Source organism: Pongo pygmaeus, chromosome 3, assembly GCF_028885625.2.
Source record: "Pongo pygmaeus isolate AG05252 chromosome 3, NHGRI_mPonPyg2-v2.0_pri, whole genome shotgun sequence".
Classification (NCBI taxonomy): domain Eukaryota; kingdom Metazoa; phylum Chordata; class Mammalia; order Primates; family Hominidae; genus Pongo; species Pongo pygmaeus.
This window is the reverse complement of record NC_072376.2, coordinates 40,442,704-40,461,327: the sequence shown is the minus strand read 5'-3', so window position 1 is coordinate 40,461,327 and position 18,624 is coordinate 40,442,704. Positions and strand designations below refer to the sequence as shown.

At 40.4% G+C, this 18,624-nt stretch overlaps 1 protein-coding gene across 45 annotated transcripts in view; it reads left to right on the top strand.

Moving 5' to 3' along the window:
• The window catches only part of APBB2 (amyloid beta precursor protein binding family B member 2), a 398,003-nt gene that overhangs the window by 156,431 nt on the left and 222,948 nt on the right, over positions 1 to 18,624 (top strand). The window contains exon 1 of one of the 45 annotated variants that reach the window (XM_063664496.1): positions 15,018 to 15,130. The exons of the other annotated variants lie outside the window; for them this stretch is intronic. The gene's annotated coding sequence lies outside the window, so the exon portion shown is untranslated. Of the gene's footprint in view, positions 1 to 15,017; positions 15,131 to 18,624 lie in introns of those variants that run through there. 45 annotated transcript variants of the gene reach the window in all.

Here is an 18,624-nt window from a genome sequence, read left to right as displayed (position 1 = left end):
GATTCTCCTGCCTCAGCCTCCTGAGTAGCTGGGATTACAGGCGCCCACCACCACACCCAGCTAAATTTTTGTATTTTTAGTAAAGAGGGGGTTTCACCATGTTGGCCAGGCTGGTCTCGAACTCCTGACCTGAGGTGATCTGCCCGCCTCAGCCTCCCAAAGTGCTGGGATTACAGGCGTGAGACACCGCGCCCTGCCTGAATATTTTATAGATGATGCTTTGTTAAAGGAATATCTAGACTTTTTAGTCTGTCTTTTTTGATTTTATGGAAAATACTTAAGTCCATGGGATTCCATTTGTTTTCTCCCCTGAATTCTTCCCTAGGAGTGTCCAATTTTTGGGAAAGTTGATCCCCCTCTCCCAGAGTGCAAGAAAATTCCACGAAGAGCTTATGTTACATATTAGTTATTTGGAACTCAATACCAATAAATCCAACATGACTTGGCTAACTCTGGAAATCAGGCATACCTGCTGCCATCCTATCCTTGTGACTTGGGCTTAGTTAGGGGTAAAGAGGATTCCTGTTGTTTTTGAACAAGAGATAGTAGCTTTTTGTTTTGAAATCACTGATCCTCACACCGCAGGATCCAGTTTAAGCAAGTAAGCAGGGTGCAGTTTATAAAGACGCTTCCCTTTTTTGAGGGAAAAGGTACCGTTAAGAGGAGATAGGGTGACCAGTGCCAATTAATAGGTAGAGACTGTGTTCGCTGTACTCCTAATACTGTGTTGACCTCTCTGGGGTATTGAGAAGAGTTACATATTGCCCTCAATGCTTATATCTCATCTGTGGATGTGACCAAAGGTGGTAACTGTATCATTTAGAATCAGTTTATGTGATGAAGCAGTTTAGAGGAGGGGAAGGCTGGTAAAGATGTGTGCAGTCAGTAAAGCCCAGGAGAACACAATTTCCAGATCATCTTCCTCCAACAGGACACAATGGTCTGGGGAGGAATGCAATTCAGATCAAGTTGTTGGCAGATCAGGCATGGGAATGCAGGTCTCCTGAGTGGGATTTGAAGGACATATTAAATGGTACATTACGGAGGGATCTGATGAACTGGGATCAAATGAGAAGGGCCTAGGGGAGTGCATATGCCAATAAGAACAAAGAGTATATTCTTAATAAGAAGTTACATTTATTTTACTTATTTTATTTTTTATTTTTATTTATTTATGTATTTTTTTGAGATGGAGTTTCGCTCTTGTCGCCCAGGCTGGAGTGCAGTGCCGCGATCTCAGCTCACTGCAACCTCCACTTCCCAGGTTCAAGTGCCTCTCCTGCCTCAGCCTCCCACAGGCACCTGCCACCATGCCTGGCTAATTTTTTGTGTTTTTAGTAGAGATAGGGTTTCACCATGTTGGCCAGGCTGGTCTTGAACTCCTGACCTCAGGTGATCCACCCACCTTGGCCTCCCAAAGTGCTGGGATTGCAGGGGTGAGCCACCGCGCCCGGCCAGAAGTTACATTTATTACCATTAAGTTATTAGCACTTACATAGGCACTGTTCTGAGCACTTAATGTGTATACTTTTATTCTTCACTACAACTCTGTTACATAGATGCAACTATTATCACTCAATGACAGGAAACTGAGGCACACAGGAGCTATAGAAGCAACTTACTTAAGCCTACACAGACAATAGTGGAGCTGAGATTTGAACCCAGGCCTTTCGGCTCCAGAGTCTGTGCTTTTAACCACGCTGTGTGCCTGCTTCAGTAGATGAGAGAGGAGTCAGAGAGGTGTGACAACCAAGATAAGTTGTTGGGGAGAGAGGAAGTTCCAAGGTCAGGATTGCAGTGGAGCAGGTCCTAGAGATGTAGTGTTCATTTGGTGGCCACACGAAGGAGTGGTTGGTATAGAGGGCAGTGACAAGTCAACCTTATCAGGCAAGTCCTGGAACCAGGATGGCGAAAATAACAGTCCAGAGCCCTTACTCTGTGCTGGGCACTGGGAATAGAGCAGTGAAAAGGTTGATGAGGTCTCCACTCCCATAGCACTTCTGTTTGTTCTAGTGATGGAGACAGGTGGTAGGAAAGCCTTCCAGTAGAGGAAATAATTGTGGATTGTGGTACCTGCTATGGAGGAATGAAGAGTGTGATGGAGGGATACTGGTCACGGCCCACATGATGTTGGGTGACCAGGGAAGGTGTCCCTGAAGAAGCAGTGCTTGAGCTGCAATCTGAAGCATGGGGAAAGCCCAGTCTATGAAGAGCTGGGAAAAGCCCATTGCAGACCAAGGGGTATGGACTGTTTAAGGAATGGCATGGAGCCAGGGTGGCCAGAGCATAGCAAGTGTGGTGGGACCTGGTGGGAGATGAGGTTGGAGAAGGCGGCCTGGTCAAATCAGAGTGGAGGGCCTTGGTAAGGAGTTTCAGCTGTTTCCTAAGAGTAGTGGGGAGCCACTGAAGGTTCAGTGGGTGCGGGGCATCTAGGGTGCTAAAAGGATGTGCCTGTTTGATCAGGGAGGGGCAGGGAGGTGGCGAGAGCAGCATGCAGACAGCACATTTAGGAGGCTTCTCCCCTGTATGGTAGCTTAAAGGTTTGAATCACAGCTAACGTGGCTTTTCTGCCTGGGAAACAGCGAGCTGCACCTCAAAGCTTCTCAGTGGTCAAGCTGTGATCAGAGTTCACAGAAGCAAGGCTTCACACCCACCTTTTAGCCATTGACTGCCCATTTATACTTTATATAGAGAGAAAAACCAAGGTATATGAACTTAAAAGATTAAGCAATTTTTATTTGTTTGTTATTATAGGTATGGGAATTTTTAAAACAGTTACTTTATAGGTAGTGGATGCTTTTGATATTGGCAGCAGAAAACCCTTCAGTGGATGATTTTCTCCTTCCCAAGATGGAGACTCAAAATGGAGACACAATTAATTGCCCACTCAATGCCCATATCCTGTTCCATTGTTGCTCATAGGGCCATAGTTTAATTCAGGGTGGTGTGGAGATGAGCATCGACAGTAAATTGTGATGATTAAGCCAATATACCAATTCTGAACCCTGATTTTCCAGCATTGCTTGTAGCAAGTGTGGCCCTGTGACCTACTTCTGGCCAGTGAGACCTGAGAATGAGCCCACTGGGATGGGAGTGAGGTTGCTGGGAAAGCATTTATTGTCCCTATAAAGCCTGACAAGTGAGCTTGTCAGTACCCTTCCTTGCTTTCCCATTCTTTCTGCCTTGAATGATGATGAGATGCCTGGATGTACAGCAGCCTTCATGTCACCATGAGGTGACAAGCATGAAGAAAAGTCCAAGAGCCTCAGAGATACCTACCCTGAAGTTGTTTTCAAGCCAACACCGGCAGTCCTGGGCCTTCCAACTCCTTACTTTTTGTTGAATCCACTGTTAGGTAGGTTTTCTGTTACTTAAAGCTGAATGGACTGTTAAATGAAGCAGATATGAAGACGCAGATGTTATGAGCCTTTTCCTCATTATTGTGACAGCCTTATACATGTCCTTCATATTCAGTATGACCTTTATCTTGGTGAAAACAGTCTTTGAAAAGAAAGCTCTAACTTATATTAAAAGTTGTTCACAGTTCAAAGTGATGAGTTTTGGAGTTGTGGACTTGGAAATGTAATTTTCAAAATAAATGAACTCCTCCGTGTGAACTTGCTGTAGCAAGTACCGTGGAGATACACTTCATGGGCAGTATCTTCCTTATGGCCTTTTTTATGATAGTCTTAGTTTTCTGGTGAACTGTATTGTGTGTATTTATGGCTTTATAGGAAACTATAGCAGTACTGGGGTAATAGCATAAATAGTCTGATTTCTTGAAAATGTTAAGCTCCAACAGGCTTTATTGGATTTCAGGGTAATGGTATTATTAAATTTTTTGCCACTTTTCAAACTTCTTGTGGCTGAGTTCCAAGCTGCTGCTTTTAAGAAATTTGGGGGCTGGTTCTGTTCATTTATGGAAAAAAGTTATCCTGGAATTTTCTATTGCTAAATTGAGGGGTAGGGAGAAATAATTTGAACTTTTTTTTTTTTTTTAACTGCCTTGGATTTGGGTGTAACACTCGGGATTACTTTCCACATGGAAGGTAGAAATGGCTTTGCAATATGTATCATGGAGATAATATAAGGTATGAAATGAAAATTGTCTTCTCTAGTTTATTGGGAAAAAAAACTAGAAGTCATAGGGTCATCACATTGTAAAGAGAAAAGAATTTCGCACATCATATAGTAAAATTTCACTTTTTTCCCTAGCCTTGGAAACTTGAGACCTGGAATGCTTTCAGTTATTCATTTAAAAAATAAAAATATGTGCAGTTACCCTATGTATCCTCTTCTGTAATGAAAAATTGTTCCAGCTGGGCGCGGTGGCCTACGCCTATAATCCCAGCACTTTGGAAGGCCAAGGCAGGTGGCTCACTTGAGGTCAGGAGTTTGAGGCCTGGCCAACATGATGAAACCCCGTCTCTACCAAAAATATAAAAAATTGGCCCAGTGCCGTGGCTGGTGCCTGTAATCCCAGCTACTCAGGAGGCTGAGGCAGAAGAATCGCTTGAACCCAGGAGGCAGAGGTTGCAAGCCGAGATCATGCCACTGCACTCCAGCTGGGTGACAGAGTGAGACTCTGTCTCAAAAAAAAGAAAGAAAGAAAGAAAGAAAAATTGTCCCAAAGGAACGAGAAACACTGTATAACCCCAAGAACCTTGACAAGAAGGTTTCAACTACCTCATTTTACCGAGAGGAAAGGTTACTGCTTTAAGGTAGACCAGCCAATTAGTCCTTGGGCAGGTTGGAACAGGACCACAGAAACTGTTAGGTGTGTTAACATCCTCAGTGCTGTTGTTGGAATTCACGATGGCAGTATCTTATGTGGGATCAGTGCTTGATCTTGTCTACGAGAGCCGTGAGGGTTTGACAGACACTGATATGACACAGGGCATCCCAGGCAGAACAAATGGAAGAGGCTTGTGAGTGGGAGATGTTTAGTAGCTTCAGTATAGAGTGAGGCACTGGTGTGGTGCCCTGCTTGGGATCAGGTGGGAGAAGAACAGTTTATGTCCATGCAGATTAGGGACAAGTTGGGGTTAGTTTGACCCATTTGGGACAGAATATAGAGGGTCATAAGAGCCCATCAGTGAAGTGAGATTTTGTTTTGGTATGTATGTATGTATGTATTTATTTTTGTACAGACAAAGTCTCACTATGTTGGCCAGGCTGATCTCCAACTCCTGTCCTCAAGTGATCCTCCTTCCTCAGCCTCTGAACATGCTGGGATTACAGGCATGACCTACCATGCCTGGCCCAAGTGAGATTTTGTTTGGTAACCAATGAAAAGCTTTAAGAATATTCATGTTGGTGACAGTTAACACTTACACAGCAATTACTGTGTGCCATCACCATTCTGAGTGCTTTACACACACTCTCCTATTTAATTCCCACAACAGACATTTGGTATAGATATTCTCATTATCTCCATTTTACAGTGGAGGAAACGGAGGTTAGCTGACTTACCTCAAGAGACACTCAGAGGAAGCAGTGGAGATGGAATTCAAACCTGGGTGGCCCAGCCCCAGGGTCCTGGCTGTTGATAGCCTGGAGCGTGTATATGTGGTGGTGTTAAAGGTGGTAGATGCTCTTAGGAAGGCAGCTCTGCGGGAGAGTACAGTTGGATTGGCATGAGGGCAGACAGGTGATGAGAATATCGACTGTAGGCCTTCGGGACGGTTAATAAGAGCCTGGCCTAGAGGTGACCGTGGAAATGAAAGGATGAGAATTAACATGTTACTAGCTTCAGAGGATGGATTAGTGCCAAGTTTCTGACTGGTCATGGGGCCAGGAAGGGATGGAGTCAGAAATGTCTGGGATATGGCTTGAATGTCCACCTAACCCAATTAGGGAAGTTGAGAGAAGATTTGGTGGGAGAGTGATGATTTTTTTTTACAGAGCCCTGTTTTCCTACTTTGTGACCAACTAGTGCAGTGGTTCTTAATCTGGGACTCTTGGGGAAAACTGTCTAGCAAAGAGATGCATGTAAGTGTGTCCTAACAGATTTCTGTGAGTTTTTGGACTCTGCCAAGCTCACATGTTGTTTTAGCATGGCCTTGGGCCCACAGAAGGTCTCCAGTGTTTTGAGGCAGTTTGTGGCTGAGGCACTTAGAATTATATGGTGGCTTGTCCTGTTCCCAGCTTCAGAATCTGTGGGTGTGAGCTCAGGAGGAGGGGATGGGTGTGTGTCTGCATTTTAGAGACCCGCCTTTGTTTTAGCTTCCCTGGCCCTGATTCCTGACTTCCGCTTTCCTTCCTGCCCTTAAGTTCTGTTGAGGAAAGCAGGAGACTGTAGCTGGAGATAGAGGAGGTCCTTGGTGTTTCTTTGTGAACTTGCATCCTGTGTCGAGGGAAACACCCTGTTCCTGGTGGTGGCCTCCGGGCTCAACTCTTCCTGCTGCCGCCTTTCTGAGAAATGTGACCCTGGCCAGGTATGTCTTCTTGGAGGCTTCTAAATGCAGGTCCCAGCTGAAGGGCTGAGAAGGAACAGCAGGTTGTTCCAGGATAAGTAGCTGATACCTTTGTGGAAAAAAATCCTGACGTGGGTGAGAGAACGTAGAGCTTGACAATTTGGACTTCTGTTCCATGACCATTTCTCCCTTTCTCTTCCCTTCCTCTTCTCCTTCCATTCCTTCTCCCTCCCTCTTCCTTATTTCTTATTAGAAGAGTTGCTAATTGTGCATGGTTAGTAACTGTGACTATACCTATTTTTATCTTCGACTATGGTTTTCAGGCTTGATTTTCCAGGGAAAGGTAACATTGGCAAGTTGCAGGAGCATTGGTGACGTGTGGAATTTGTAGGAATGGCTACATAGGAAAGATGAAGGGAACTAGAAGTCTTGGCTGCCCCTGTCCTCCAACCCCTTAAAACCCTCTGGAAAAACAATATGCATGTGTGAATTTGAAACCTACTTCAGTCACCAGCAGAATGTCCATGCATGTGCCAGTTCCCTAATCTCTCATCTGTAAAATGGGGATGGTGATATTTACTTCTTTCCAAAGGGTGTTGTGACACACAAATGAGGCAGCATATGTGAAGGAATTCTAAGCATCTCTCTTATCTCCTTGTTCCCATCTAATTAAAAGTTTCTGTATTGTACCTTGGAATGATCCCAGAAATACTAGGAGGGAGGGAGAATCTAAGTGCTATGTTAAATTGCTTTTTGTATGTTTATTCCATTTCTACATAGTAACCATGTGAGGTAAATATTTTTATTTTTTGAGAGGAGAGAACTGAGGTTCAGAGAAGTTTAAAAGAAAATAGCTTCACCACCTGCTACATATGTGGCAGTTATTTACTATCTTGCTGCCTGTTACAACATCTATAAAATGAGGATAATAATAGTTTTCTTTCCATGGAGTGGTTATAAGGGTTGAAGTGGTTAATATATATGAAGTCTTAACATATAATGCCTAGTAAATAGTGTGATTGATGTATTAGCAATTACAGGGTGAGTGTCTCTTATACAAGATGTTTGGGACCAGAAGTATTTTGGATTTCATATTTTTGTTTTTGGATTTTTCAGTGTTTGCATTATACTTACCAGTTGAACATCCCAAACCCAAAACTCCAAAATCTGAAATGCTCCAAAATCTAAACTTTTGGAGCACTGACATGATGCTCAAAGGAAATGCTCATTGGAGCCTTTTGGATTTCAGATTTTTGGATTTGAGATGCTCAACTGGTGTTATCATTAAGAAAACTGCCAAATGTCTTCTAGGCCACTGTTTGGTGAAATCTGGATTGGCTCATATGTGTAATATGTTGAAATGGGATTCCACTATAATTTTCTAAACTAAGAGTGGATTTAGTTTTTGTGCAGAAGGATTGAGGAAGTGATGTTAGACATATCATGAAAACTTAAAAGGATTTAGAGAATGTGGGGAAAAGAGGAGAGATCTAGGGATAATTAGGAGGCAGGTCCAAAGGTAAGCTCTGTGTTGCTGCTGAGATGTGGTTGAAGAGAAACCATGACTTGGTTCGTTGGTTATGATACTTACCTTCTCTTGGAACCATCAGATCAGAGATAGATAAACTCAGCAAATGAGGTCTTTGGAGTCTCCATGTTACCAGCTTCATCCCACTTTCTACTTCCTGGAAGAGGCAGTGGAGTAGAATGTTAAACTAAGGATTCTGGGATCATTAGACCAGGATTGGAGCCTGGGCTCTGCTGCTTTTCAGCGTCCCAATGTTATGCAAGTTTGTTAACCTTGCTACAGCTTGGTGTCCTTGCTGTGTGAAACGAGGAGCATCATGGTGCCAACATTCTAGGATTTATGTGAGAAATGAAAGGGATCATGAACACTCTTTGTATTTAGCCCAAAGGAAGCCCTCAACGAATGTTAGATACTTGATAGCTGGGGTCCATTCCCTGTGGGCTTTGGTTAGGCCCCATAGGCAGGCCACAAGTGGCAATATTTGGGGGCAGTACCCTTTCTGTATAAATCCTGACTATGACAATAAAAGACTTGTACCTCCTGTCCCTGTTTCAGTTAACAGTCTCTGGCATAGAATCTTTGAGTTTCCTTTGAGATACTTTTTATCTGCCTCTCTTTTCTCTCAAAAAGCACCTTAGACCTTATAGGAGAACAGAAATGGAGTATCGAGTATCTTACAGTTGGAGGAGAACAGAAATTTTTTCATCTTCTACTGAGTTCAGAATACCTCATTCCCCTTACTCCAATTTTTAATTTGCTGCACAATGGGACCTTTATATCTAGCAATGGAGCTATTTAAACAAAATTACATTATAAACCAACAATTTTGCAGTTCTGTCCTGTGCTATACAGAGATTTTCCTCTTCATCTCAACTGTTCTCACTACCAAGGCAGGCTAAGGGGAATGAATGATGAGTTTCTCTAAGAAAAATTAACAGATAACAAAATTGAACCAAGTTCCTCAGAATCACAGATCAAGAACACAGATCCCATGTGTCCTGACTCCCCACTCCAGTGCTCTTTCATTAAGGCCATGTTACCCCTCAGCCTTCCTTCCCACCCCTGTGAATAGAGCCTACCAGGGTGTTGCATGCTGCCTGGGAGGCAGCTGCCCTTGGGACGGCTTCCCTTGCTGATGTAGACCTTACCAAATGACCTGTGTCAGCCTCATGGGGAACCGTGAAATCTTTTAAAAAAAATCATGGATTCTACTTCAGAGGAAAAAAATCTTCCTTGGCCCATTTAGCAAGATCCTTGCTCCTTAGTTGCCTTTAGTTATCTTGATTTTTTTTTTTTAAACTGGAGAAGACCATCTGCTTTATGAGGCATTTCATCTCTTATGTTTTCTCTAATAGGTCTTTGAAGTCTCAGTTAAGCATATTAAGGCTTCATCTCATTCTTGTTTGGGATCATTTTGTTTGGTGATTTTAAGTCACTGTCACTGGCATCTCTTGGTTGTATATTTGAGATACCTTGCAGTGTAGATTTTACGAAGAGATGTTATCTTTGTTCCATGAATTGCAGGCTCTGTGAGCCATTTTCCATATAGTGCCAAACTATCACAACAGGATTCTTTGCTTTTTAAATTCCTTCCTCTCACTACAAGAAGTCCTATTAACATGTTTTCTGAGCTGTAGAGTAAAATCTGTCAAATATAGCATGGAAAGCAGATGGGTGGTTGCTGTCGTCCTTTTCACAAACTCTAAACCTAGTCTTTCTTAGTAAAACTCAGCTTTGTCACCTTCTTTTACCCCAGAGTTTTCATTTACGAATAGAAAACGTATGTGAGGGAGAGGGCACTTCTTTATTGTTTTTTTAAAGATATATGGTATCTGTATACCCAGCTTCATGTACGAATCTTTTTTTTTTTTCAAATTAAAAATCTTTGTCTCTGAATATAAAAATATTTCATGCTCATTATAAAAAAAAACTTAGAAAAATAGCAACTTATAAAACATCAGAAGGCCATTTTCTAAATCCTGTCACCCAGAGATTACCACTATGAACATTTTGATGAACTCTTCTATTCATTCCTTTAGCAGTGATTTCTTGAACATCTGCTATGTGCCAGGCACTAGGAATATACTAATGAATGAAACATAGTCTCTGTCCTCACACAGGGAGCGAGAGAAAGACATTAAATAAATTATAGAAATTATATAAATATGAAATTTTATAAAAGTACAGAACACTAACAAAGTTAAATCCCATACAAACTATTTTTTAAGAAAGAAATAGAGTAAAATCCCTACTGACAATGAAAACATACCAGAAGACATGCTCAATTAAAAATGATTAAGACCGCCTGGCACGGTGGCTCACGCCTGTAATCCCAGCACTTTGGGAGGCTGAGGCGGGTGGATCACGAGGTCAGGAGATCGAGGCCATCCTGGCTAACACGGTGAAACCCCGTCTCTACTAAAAATACAAAAAATTAGCCGGGCTTGGTGGTGGGTGCCTGTAGTCCCAGCTACTTGGTAGGCTGAGGCAGGAGAATGGCGTGAACACGGGAGGCGGAGCTTGCAGTGAGCTGAGATCATGCCACTGCACTCCAGCCTGGGCGACAGAGCGAGACTCTGTCTCAAAAAGCAAAACAAAACAAAACAAAACAAAAATGATTAAAACCATAATATTCTATTCAAAATAATTAAAAGAGATTATTACAAAATTATACAGGAGATGAAAGAACAGTGTAAGTCTGAATTAGCAGAACTCAGAAACAAGGAGACAGAACTCAAGAAAGAATTAGAAATTTTAAAAAATAATCTTGGAAATAAATTCTAAATTGGAAGGAGCACAAAATCAACTAAATACTACAAATATTGACCTAAGAGAAATAGAAGGTGAAAAGGAGGAAAAAGTTAAAAATCCAAAGGAAATGAAGAAAGAAGTAAAATTTGGGAAAAGTTGACAAATAATGAAGATACAGAAAGCAGATCCAACATACAGGTAATAGGAGAGGAGAAAAATAAAGCAAAGGGATGGTGCAAATGATACATTTTAAGACGAGTTTTCTGGAAAAAAATTGAAACTACATTTTGAAAGAAAAAATCATGTATTTTAGAATATCACCTTAGAACAACCCATACCAAGATATTCTAATAAAACTATTGGGTTAAAAAGAAGAAAGAAAAAGAAAAAGTCCTTTGGGCATCTAGACAAAAAAGGGAAAAACAGTAATAGAGAATTAGATTGTTCTTAGACTTTTTGACAGAAACTCTTACGCTGAAAGAAAAGCCATATCTAAGGTATTCAAAGGAAAGAAAATGTGAGCCAATATTTTTATATTTAACAAAATTGACCTTCAGACATAAAGAACACAAACTTATGAACATGCAAAAAAATCAGTGGAGGAAATATTGCTCCTCATGAGCTCCTCCTAAGGAACCTTCTACAGAGTGAGCTTCAAACAACAAAAATAACTGGAAAGATGTAAGATGAGCTTGGGACATCTCAAGATAATAAATAGGTAACAAGGGAGCTATCAAAGATTATTAGGGCATGTCAAAATGACTTAGGAGCCAACTTGAAGAGGCGCCTACTGGCCAAAAATAAAATTGCAAATATGTTTAAATCCATGAGGTTATGATATGAAAAAAAAATTATTGGTTCTGCAGTATGAAAAGTTAATGGAGCACCATTTCATCATCTTGAAAGTAGTTAGGAAAGAATCAGCTTCTTTCTTACATGAACTGTACCACTGGAAAACCAAGTTGTAGATGAAGGAAAGCATCTTCTAAAATTTTTCCACCCAGTAGATGAAAATGAAATTAAATAATTGGAATGTCACTATTTTCCAACCCCTGTGGATTTAGTGGATTTAGACATTGAATAACAATGGCTGCTAACATTAGAAATGAATGAAAACCAGATACCATGTGCTTCCTAATGAAAGATCATACCACCACAGACTGAATTTCAATCTGTTCAAGCCTCTGAATCTAGCTCCAATTTGCAGGAAATTCAGAGGTTGGAGAAACGAGTTAAACATGCACCACCAAAATTCATGCTGTGGAAACTCCATAACTCACAGCCCAGACTCTTTAACAAATAAATTGTAAGGAAAAGAAAAGGATAGAGGCGATATAGATTGAATATAACTTAAAAGACATCAAAATTTTAAAAATAGACAACACTTATGCTGACTAGGATTGTACACTCGGGTAACAGAATCATAAAGAAATGCCAGGAACTGATTACCATAAATTCAAGAGTTTGTTTACTTTGGAGGAAGGGAAGGGCATGGAGGGCCTTCTAGGGTAACAAGCAAAAGCTGTGTTTTGATTAAGATGGTAGTTATGAGTGTTTTCTTTATAGTAAGCTATTTGTTTTGTGTGGTTTTCTTCATCTGTGTTTTATTTTACCATAAAAAGATTTTAAAATATTTTTATGAAAGAATGACACTATACGTACTGCCTTTCTCCCAACTTTTATTATGAGAAGTTTCAAACAGAAAAATTGAATGCATTGTGTAGGGAATACCTATATACTCATCATACTGTTTTACAGTTAGTTTTTTTCATTTAGTGTTATTTAGTAAATATCTTTCTGTGCAGTTAAATATAGAAGCATCCTCACTTTTAAGTGATGCATAGTATTCCATTGTAGGATGTGATCCTTTATTTAATCAGTTTCCTAATGATGGACATTTAACTTGTTTTTGATTTTTTTCTAATAGAAATAATGCTGCTTATTTGTCCTTATGATAAATACCTAAAATTTGCTTTGTCACAGCATATTCTAATATGCAAAGTATAAATGCTGATGTGCTGTGAATGAACAGTTAGCAGTAGAGACTAAAGATGCAGCCTGTATTCTTCAAGACAGCCCTGTGTAACCTAGGGAGAACATAAACCTCAAAGAAAAAAATAAAAAACAGATTCCCCCCGCAGGATCCTCACATAGCATTATACCTTTCTTGGATCAATTTAGGTTTCATCCCACAGCTCTTCTACAATCTCATTTGGTTGTTGTGGGTATAACTAGTGTATCATTTATGTATTGCCACAATTAATGCTGCATAATGAACCACCCCAAAATTCAGTGGCTTAAACAATAGCCATTAGTATTTTTGGGATGGCTGAGTGGTTCTTCTCATAGTCTCTGCTGAGCTCACTCATGTGGCTACAGTCAGCTGCAGGGGTAGTAGACAGATCTGCTGATCTTTGCAGTGTTCTTTCATGTATTTGATGGTTGTCTGGCTTAGGGTGGTCAAAAATGGCCTTGGACCAAAAAGATTCAGCCATCCTACCCAAGCCTCCCAACACCCTTCCAACAGGCCTAGGCATGTTCTTATGGCAGTAGCACAGATCCTGTCTTTTTCAGGGGAGCAGAAATGGGTCCATACATTCTGAGCTTCTGTGTCATCCCATTTGCTAACATCCAGTTGGCCAAAACAACACAGCTGAGACCAGAACCAGGGGAAAGGGATTGCAGGGTTACAGAGCAGAGGGCAAGGATGCAGAGACGCTGTTGATTGGGATCATTAACTTAGTCCTCTATAGTTGTCCAATAGTATATTTTAAATTGGCACATCTTAGAAGCTTTAAACATTGCAGTTATTTCTAAACTGCAGATGTTAATGCCTTTGGAATATGAAAGTTGGGGATCAGGCCGGGGACGGTGGCTCACGCCTGTAATCCTAGCACTTTGGGAGGCTGAGGCAAGCAGATCATGAGATCAGGAGCTCAAGACCATCCTGGCCAACATGGTGAAACCCCATCTCTACTAAAAATACAAAATTTAGCCAGGCATGGTGGCACGCACCTGTAGTCCCAGCTACTCAGGAGGCTGAGGCAGGAGAATCGGTTGAATGCAGGAGGTGGAGGCTGCAGTGAGCTGAGATCACGCCAGTGTACTCCAGCCTGAGTGACAGAGTGAGACTGTCTCAAAAAAATAAAAAAAAGAAAGTTGGAGATCAGGTATATTTGTGGGGGAAGCATAAAGCTTTTGCTTCATTGAAAAAATTTCTGATTAGGTGTTAATAAAGATAACTCTTAAATGGAAAAATCTACATTTAATGTTATATCTTGAAAATATTTCTTTTCCAGTTGTTGGTGTTTTCCCCTGGGATACATTTCAGAAAATAGGCTTTTTTTTCTGTCTGTGCATATTTTTCTTTGTTTGATAGTGTTCTTGGAACTGGTTTTGAAATCTCACTTGGAGAACACAGAACGGAGTAAGATAAAGAGCTAGGATTATAAATCAATGTCCTTAAGTATTTTTGCGAAAGATAAAGAAATTGGTGATAGGATTAGTTCTTGGACCTTTATTGCCACAACTTTTTTCTCTCTGTTTTAGACTATATAAGTGGTAAATTAAGGATCTCTCAAAGCTGTGATTTTTAACAGCAGGTGTGCAGTGACCAGCTATGTGAATGGCAAAAAAATTATTACCAGTAATGGTTAATGTTCCAAAAATGTAAGAAATTCAAGTTTATTCCCATAGAGTACAATGTTATATGCCAATTCAGTGTGTACACTTCTGTGCAGAAATAAAAATATTGGAATAAAATTTTGCATTACATATACTTACTAAATACTCTTCATTATGCGTGCATTACAAGACTATACACATTTTACTTGTTTAACTGAAACTGCGTGTATTGTACTAAGCAGGCAATTTAAAGGATTTTTTTTTTAAAGTAATCGACTGTTGTTGGATTTTGCTTTATTTTCTGACTTTAAAACCCACCCCCAGAGTGAGTTAAAATTTCACACATGTAGCCGGGCGTGGTGGCTCACACCTGTAATCCCAGCACTTTGGGAGGCCAAGGTGGGGGAATCACAAGGTCAGGAGATCGAGACCATCCTGGCTATCACGGTGAAGCCCTGTCTCTACTAAAAATACAAAAAATTAGCCGGGCGTGGTGGTGGGCGCCTGTAGTCCCCAGCTACTCAAGAGGCTGAGGCAGGAGAATGGGGTGAACTCGGGAGGTGGAGCTTGCAGTGAGCCGAGATTGCGACACTGCACTCCAGCCTGGGCGACAGAGCGAGACTCTGTCTAAAAAAAATAAAAAATAAAAAATTCGCAGATGTTCTCAAATATGCTTTATTTTGCTTTTCTCAGCTGCAAGCAACAAGAGGACTCAGGTTTTGCCTGCCAGCAGTTGAGAGGCCCCTTTGTTTTTAGTTGCCATGTATATGAGGATGTTGGACACAAACTTCAAAAGAACCCTAATAATGTGGTGAGAATTGTCTTGTGGCATTAATTCATTTAGGCTATTTGAGTCAACTTTGAGAGAAGAGTTCCAAAAAACATGGTGTAGCAATTTTGAGCCTCTTTTTTAGAGGTGAACAGCTGGTACCAGCTCCATCACTTGCCTCTGGTGGGATCTTTGGCATGTTACATAACCCTCTGTGCTTCAGTTTCTTAATCTGTAAAGCTGACATAATAACCATGTCTTTTTCATAGGGTTGCTGGAGGTGATCAGTGAGATAATCCTGAAAAAGTACCTACTTAGCACAATGCCTGGCACATAATAAGCATTCAATAAATCTTATATAGCGTTAGTACTGGAAGGACCCGAGTCATCTGATAGAAGTACTTCGCTTTATAGATCTGGAAATAAGGCTTAGTTCTCCGGGGGAAAATGTTTAAAACCTTAAAGTAAGAGGGAATCGGTATGTTTTTGTAGATAGATCTAATCCTGAAATGCAATATCTACTTTAAAAGTATTCATCACTAAAATAATCCTGTAGATTTTCGAGAGCAAGCATCTGCCGACAGTTTTTTTTGACAGCCCTTCCTCTGCTTGGCAGGTTACAATGATGATTTCACTAATGTCAGAAAGACAATTTTCTATATAATTATAGTTTTTAGCTCCATTCTTGGACTCAGCCTACTATTTGCGAACGTTTTCACAAGAAATCAGGATAGGGCAGAGAAAGAATAGAGAAGATGCGAACTACCAAAATTTATTGGGTACTTACTTATGCCAGGTATACAAAGATCTCCAGGACACTGCTTTTTGGTCCAGAAAGCTTACAGCCTAGTTGAGGAAACAAGTATGGGTGAGAAAAAAATAACAACAGCAATAATAGCAGTGAGTTTTTTTTTTTTTTTTTTTTTTTTTTGAGACAAGGTCTCACAACTTGTCTCGCAACTCACTGCAGCATTGAACTCCTGGGCTCAACCAATCCTCTTGCTTCAGCCTCCCAAGTAACTAGGACTACAGGCATGTGCCACCATGCCCGGTTAATTTTTAAGTTTTTTGTGGAGATGAGGGTCTCACTATGTAGCCCAGGCTGGTCTTGAATTCTTGGCCTCAAGCAATCCGCCTGCTTAGGCCTCTGAAAGTGCTGGGATTTACAAGTGTGGACCACTGCATCTGGCCTTAATTAGCACTTATTGAATGCTTAAGATGTGCTAGACACTAAGCAAAACAAGCAGCCTGTGATACCCCATTCTGTTGTCATAGTAACTGTCAGATTGATGGTAACCACAATTTACAGTCCAACAAGACAGTTGAATAGGCTTCCAGACATTAAGTATTGGTTCAAGATCATACAGGATTTAAGTATCAAATGAGTTAAAAGGAAGAGATAACTCTGGGCCAAGGTCATAATTTTCAAAGTTGGGGTTTGGGGGTGGCTAGAACTCCCACTAGGTGAGTGTGGAAGGGGTCCACTACTTGAATTTTTCGGTTGGAGACCAGGGATGATAAATGTCTTGCAATCCTTAGGACTACCCTGTACAACAAAGATTGTCTTATTCTGCAAAGCTTTTAAATACCCTAGCAAATATTCGTGTAGTTAAATAACATTTTTGTATAATTATCTGACCCTGGAAATTCTAAACATGGTTTTAATATGCACTATGTATTCCAGAAATGAAAACTCCTTCTCATTTAAAGACAAATGTATTTAATATTTTTTGGAATATTCCAAAGAGTTGTTCAGCATTTTGCAATTGATGTTATATTATTGGCAGCAGTGCAAATCATGTCTGAGTTGTCAGTACAACACATACCTCTTTCAGTTTGCATTTATAGCTATTGCACTAACAATGGTTCTACACATAGGTGAGCATCTGATACCTGTTTATTATGACTGCTGGAATAGTCATACCTGAGAATTTGCTTACTGAAATGTTTCCTTCCTTTTTTTCCCCCTTTTCTGGAATTTATGAGTTCAGATAGGTTATATTATCTGTGAATATCACTTTAGGATAATAAAGGGGTTATTATAAGCTATTTGTTATAGAAAGGGAGTATTGGGTTTTATACTATTGCATTGAGTTTCTAGGGAAGTAGCTATTTGAAGGTAAAGAGGATAAATGAGAGATTCTAGAATCAGTTGGGCCTTAGATTGTCAGTGGTTGAAAGAACTTAATTCTGGAGATTTTAGATAAGGTGGTGATTGTGACCAGAGCAGTGTTTATCTGGCATTGTAGATCTGCGATAGATCCAGGACAACGTATGGGGAGGAGTTAGACTGGCTGTCAGGGGAGGAGTATGGGACTGTGCAGAACTGTTTTAAAAATGGGTTGGACAAAGAGCTAGGCACATTGAGAAGGAGGAATTGGTCAGGCTTGTTTGGCAGTATTTGGGGAACATAGGTAAAATGGAATTGTTTGTCTGATTTTTATTTAAATCTTTCATTCCTCTTTAGAATTATTTAAAGGTACATAGCATCTTTTACTGAATCAAATGACAAGAGGGCATTTTATTTATTTATTTATCTATCTGTTTGCTTAATGGTGCTTTTGTGATTTGGGGTTGCAAACTCTCTCTGGTCCTGTTGGATATTTATTGATCCCTAGTAGCATCATCATAAGGCATATCAGCATTAAGAATTTTCATTAACGGGACACGTGGAAACACTGCTAGAAGGAAACTATTGTTGCTAGACTGTTTCACTTAAGTAGCTTTATGCTTTGCTGCAAAATCACAACTGTATTCTCAGTGCAGAACTTGTAGTGGCCTGCCATTTGTCCCCAACAACTCTAAACTCAGCATGTCATTTTTATGGAAACAAGGACTCTCCTGTCAATGCTGACAAAATCTCTAGCATTACAGCTGAGGTAGCATTTCCACCAGTCTTTGCTTTTATGGAAAAGTACATAATATTTTGATTAGGGTAAAGTTTTTTTGTTTTTTTGGTTTTTTTTTTTAGACGGAGTCCTGCTCTGTCACCCAGGCTGGAGTGCAGTGGTGCGATCTCGGCTCACTGCAACCTCTACCTCCCGGGTTCAAGCAATTCTCCTGCCTCAGCCTCCTGAGCAGCTGGAATTACAGGCGCGTGCAGCACACTGGCTAATTTTTGTATTTTTTGTAGAGATGGGGTTTCACATGTTGGCCAGGCTGGTCTTGAACTCTTAACCTTGTAATCTACCCGCCTCAGCCTCCCAAAGTACTGGGGTTACAGGCATGAGCCATCGCACCCAGCCTAGGGTAAAGTTCTGAATTTGTCTACATTCTCTAGATCAGGGCTTCGCCAGTAGAAATAGAATGCAAGCCACATTAAGTAATTTAAAATTTTCTAGTACCACGTTTTTTAAAAAGGTGAAATTATTTTTAACATGTTTTATTTAACCTAATATAACCAAAATATTATCGTTTCAACATGCAATCAATATTTAAAAATTATTAGACATTTTACATTTTTTCCACACCAAGTATTCACAATCAGCGTGCATTTTACACTCACAGCAATCAATTTGGATGCAATATTCATTGGA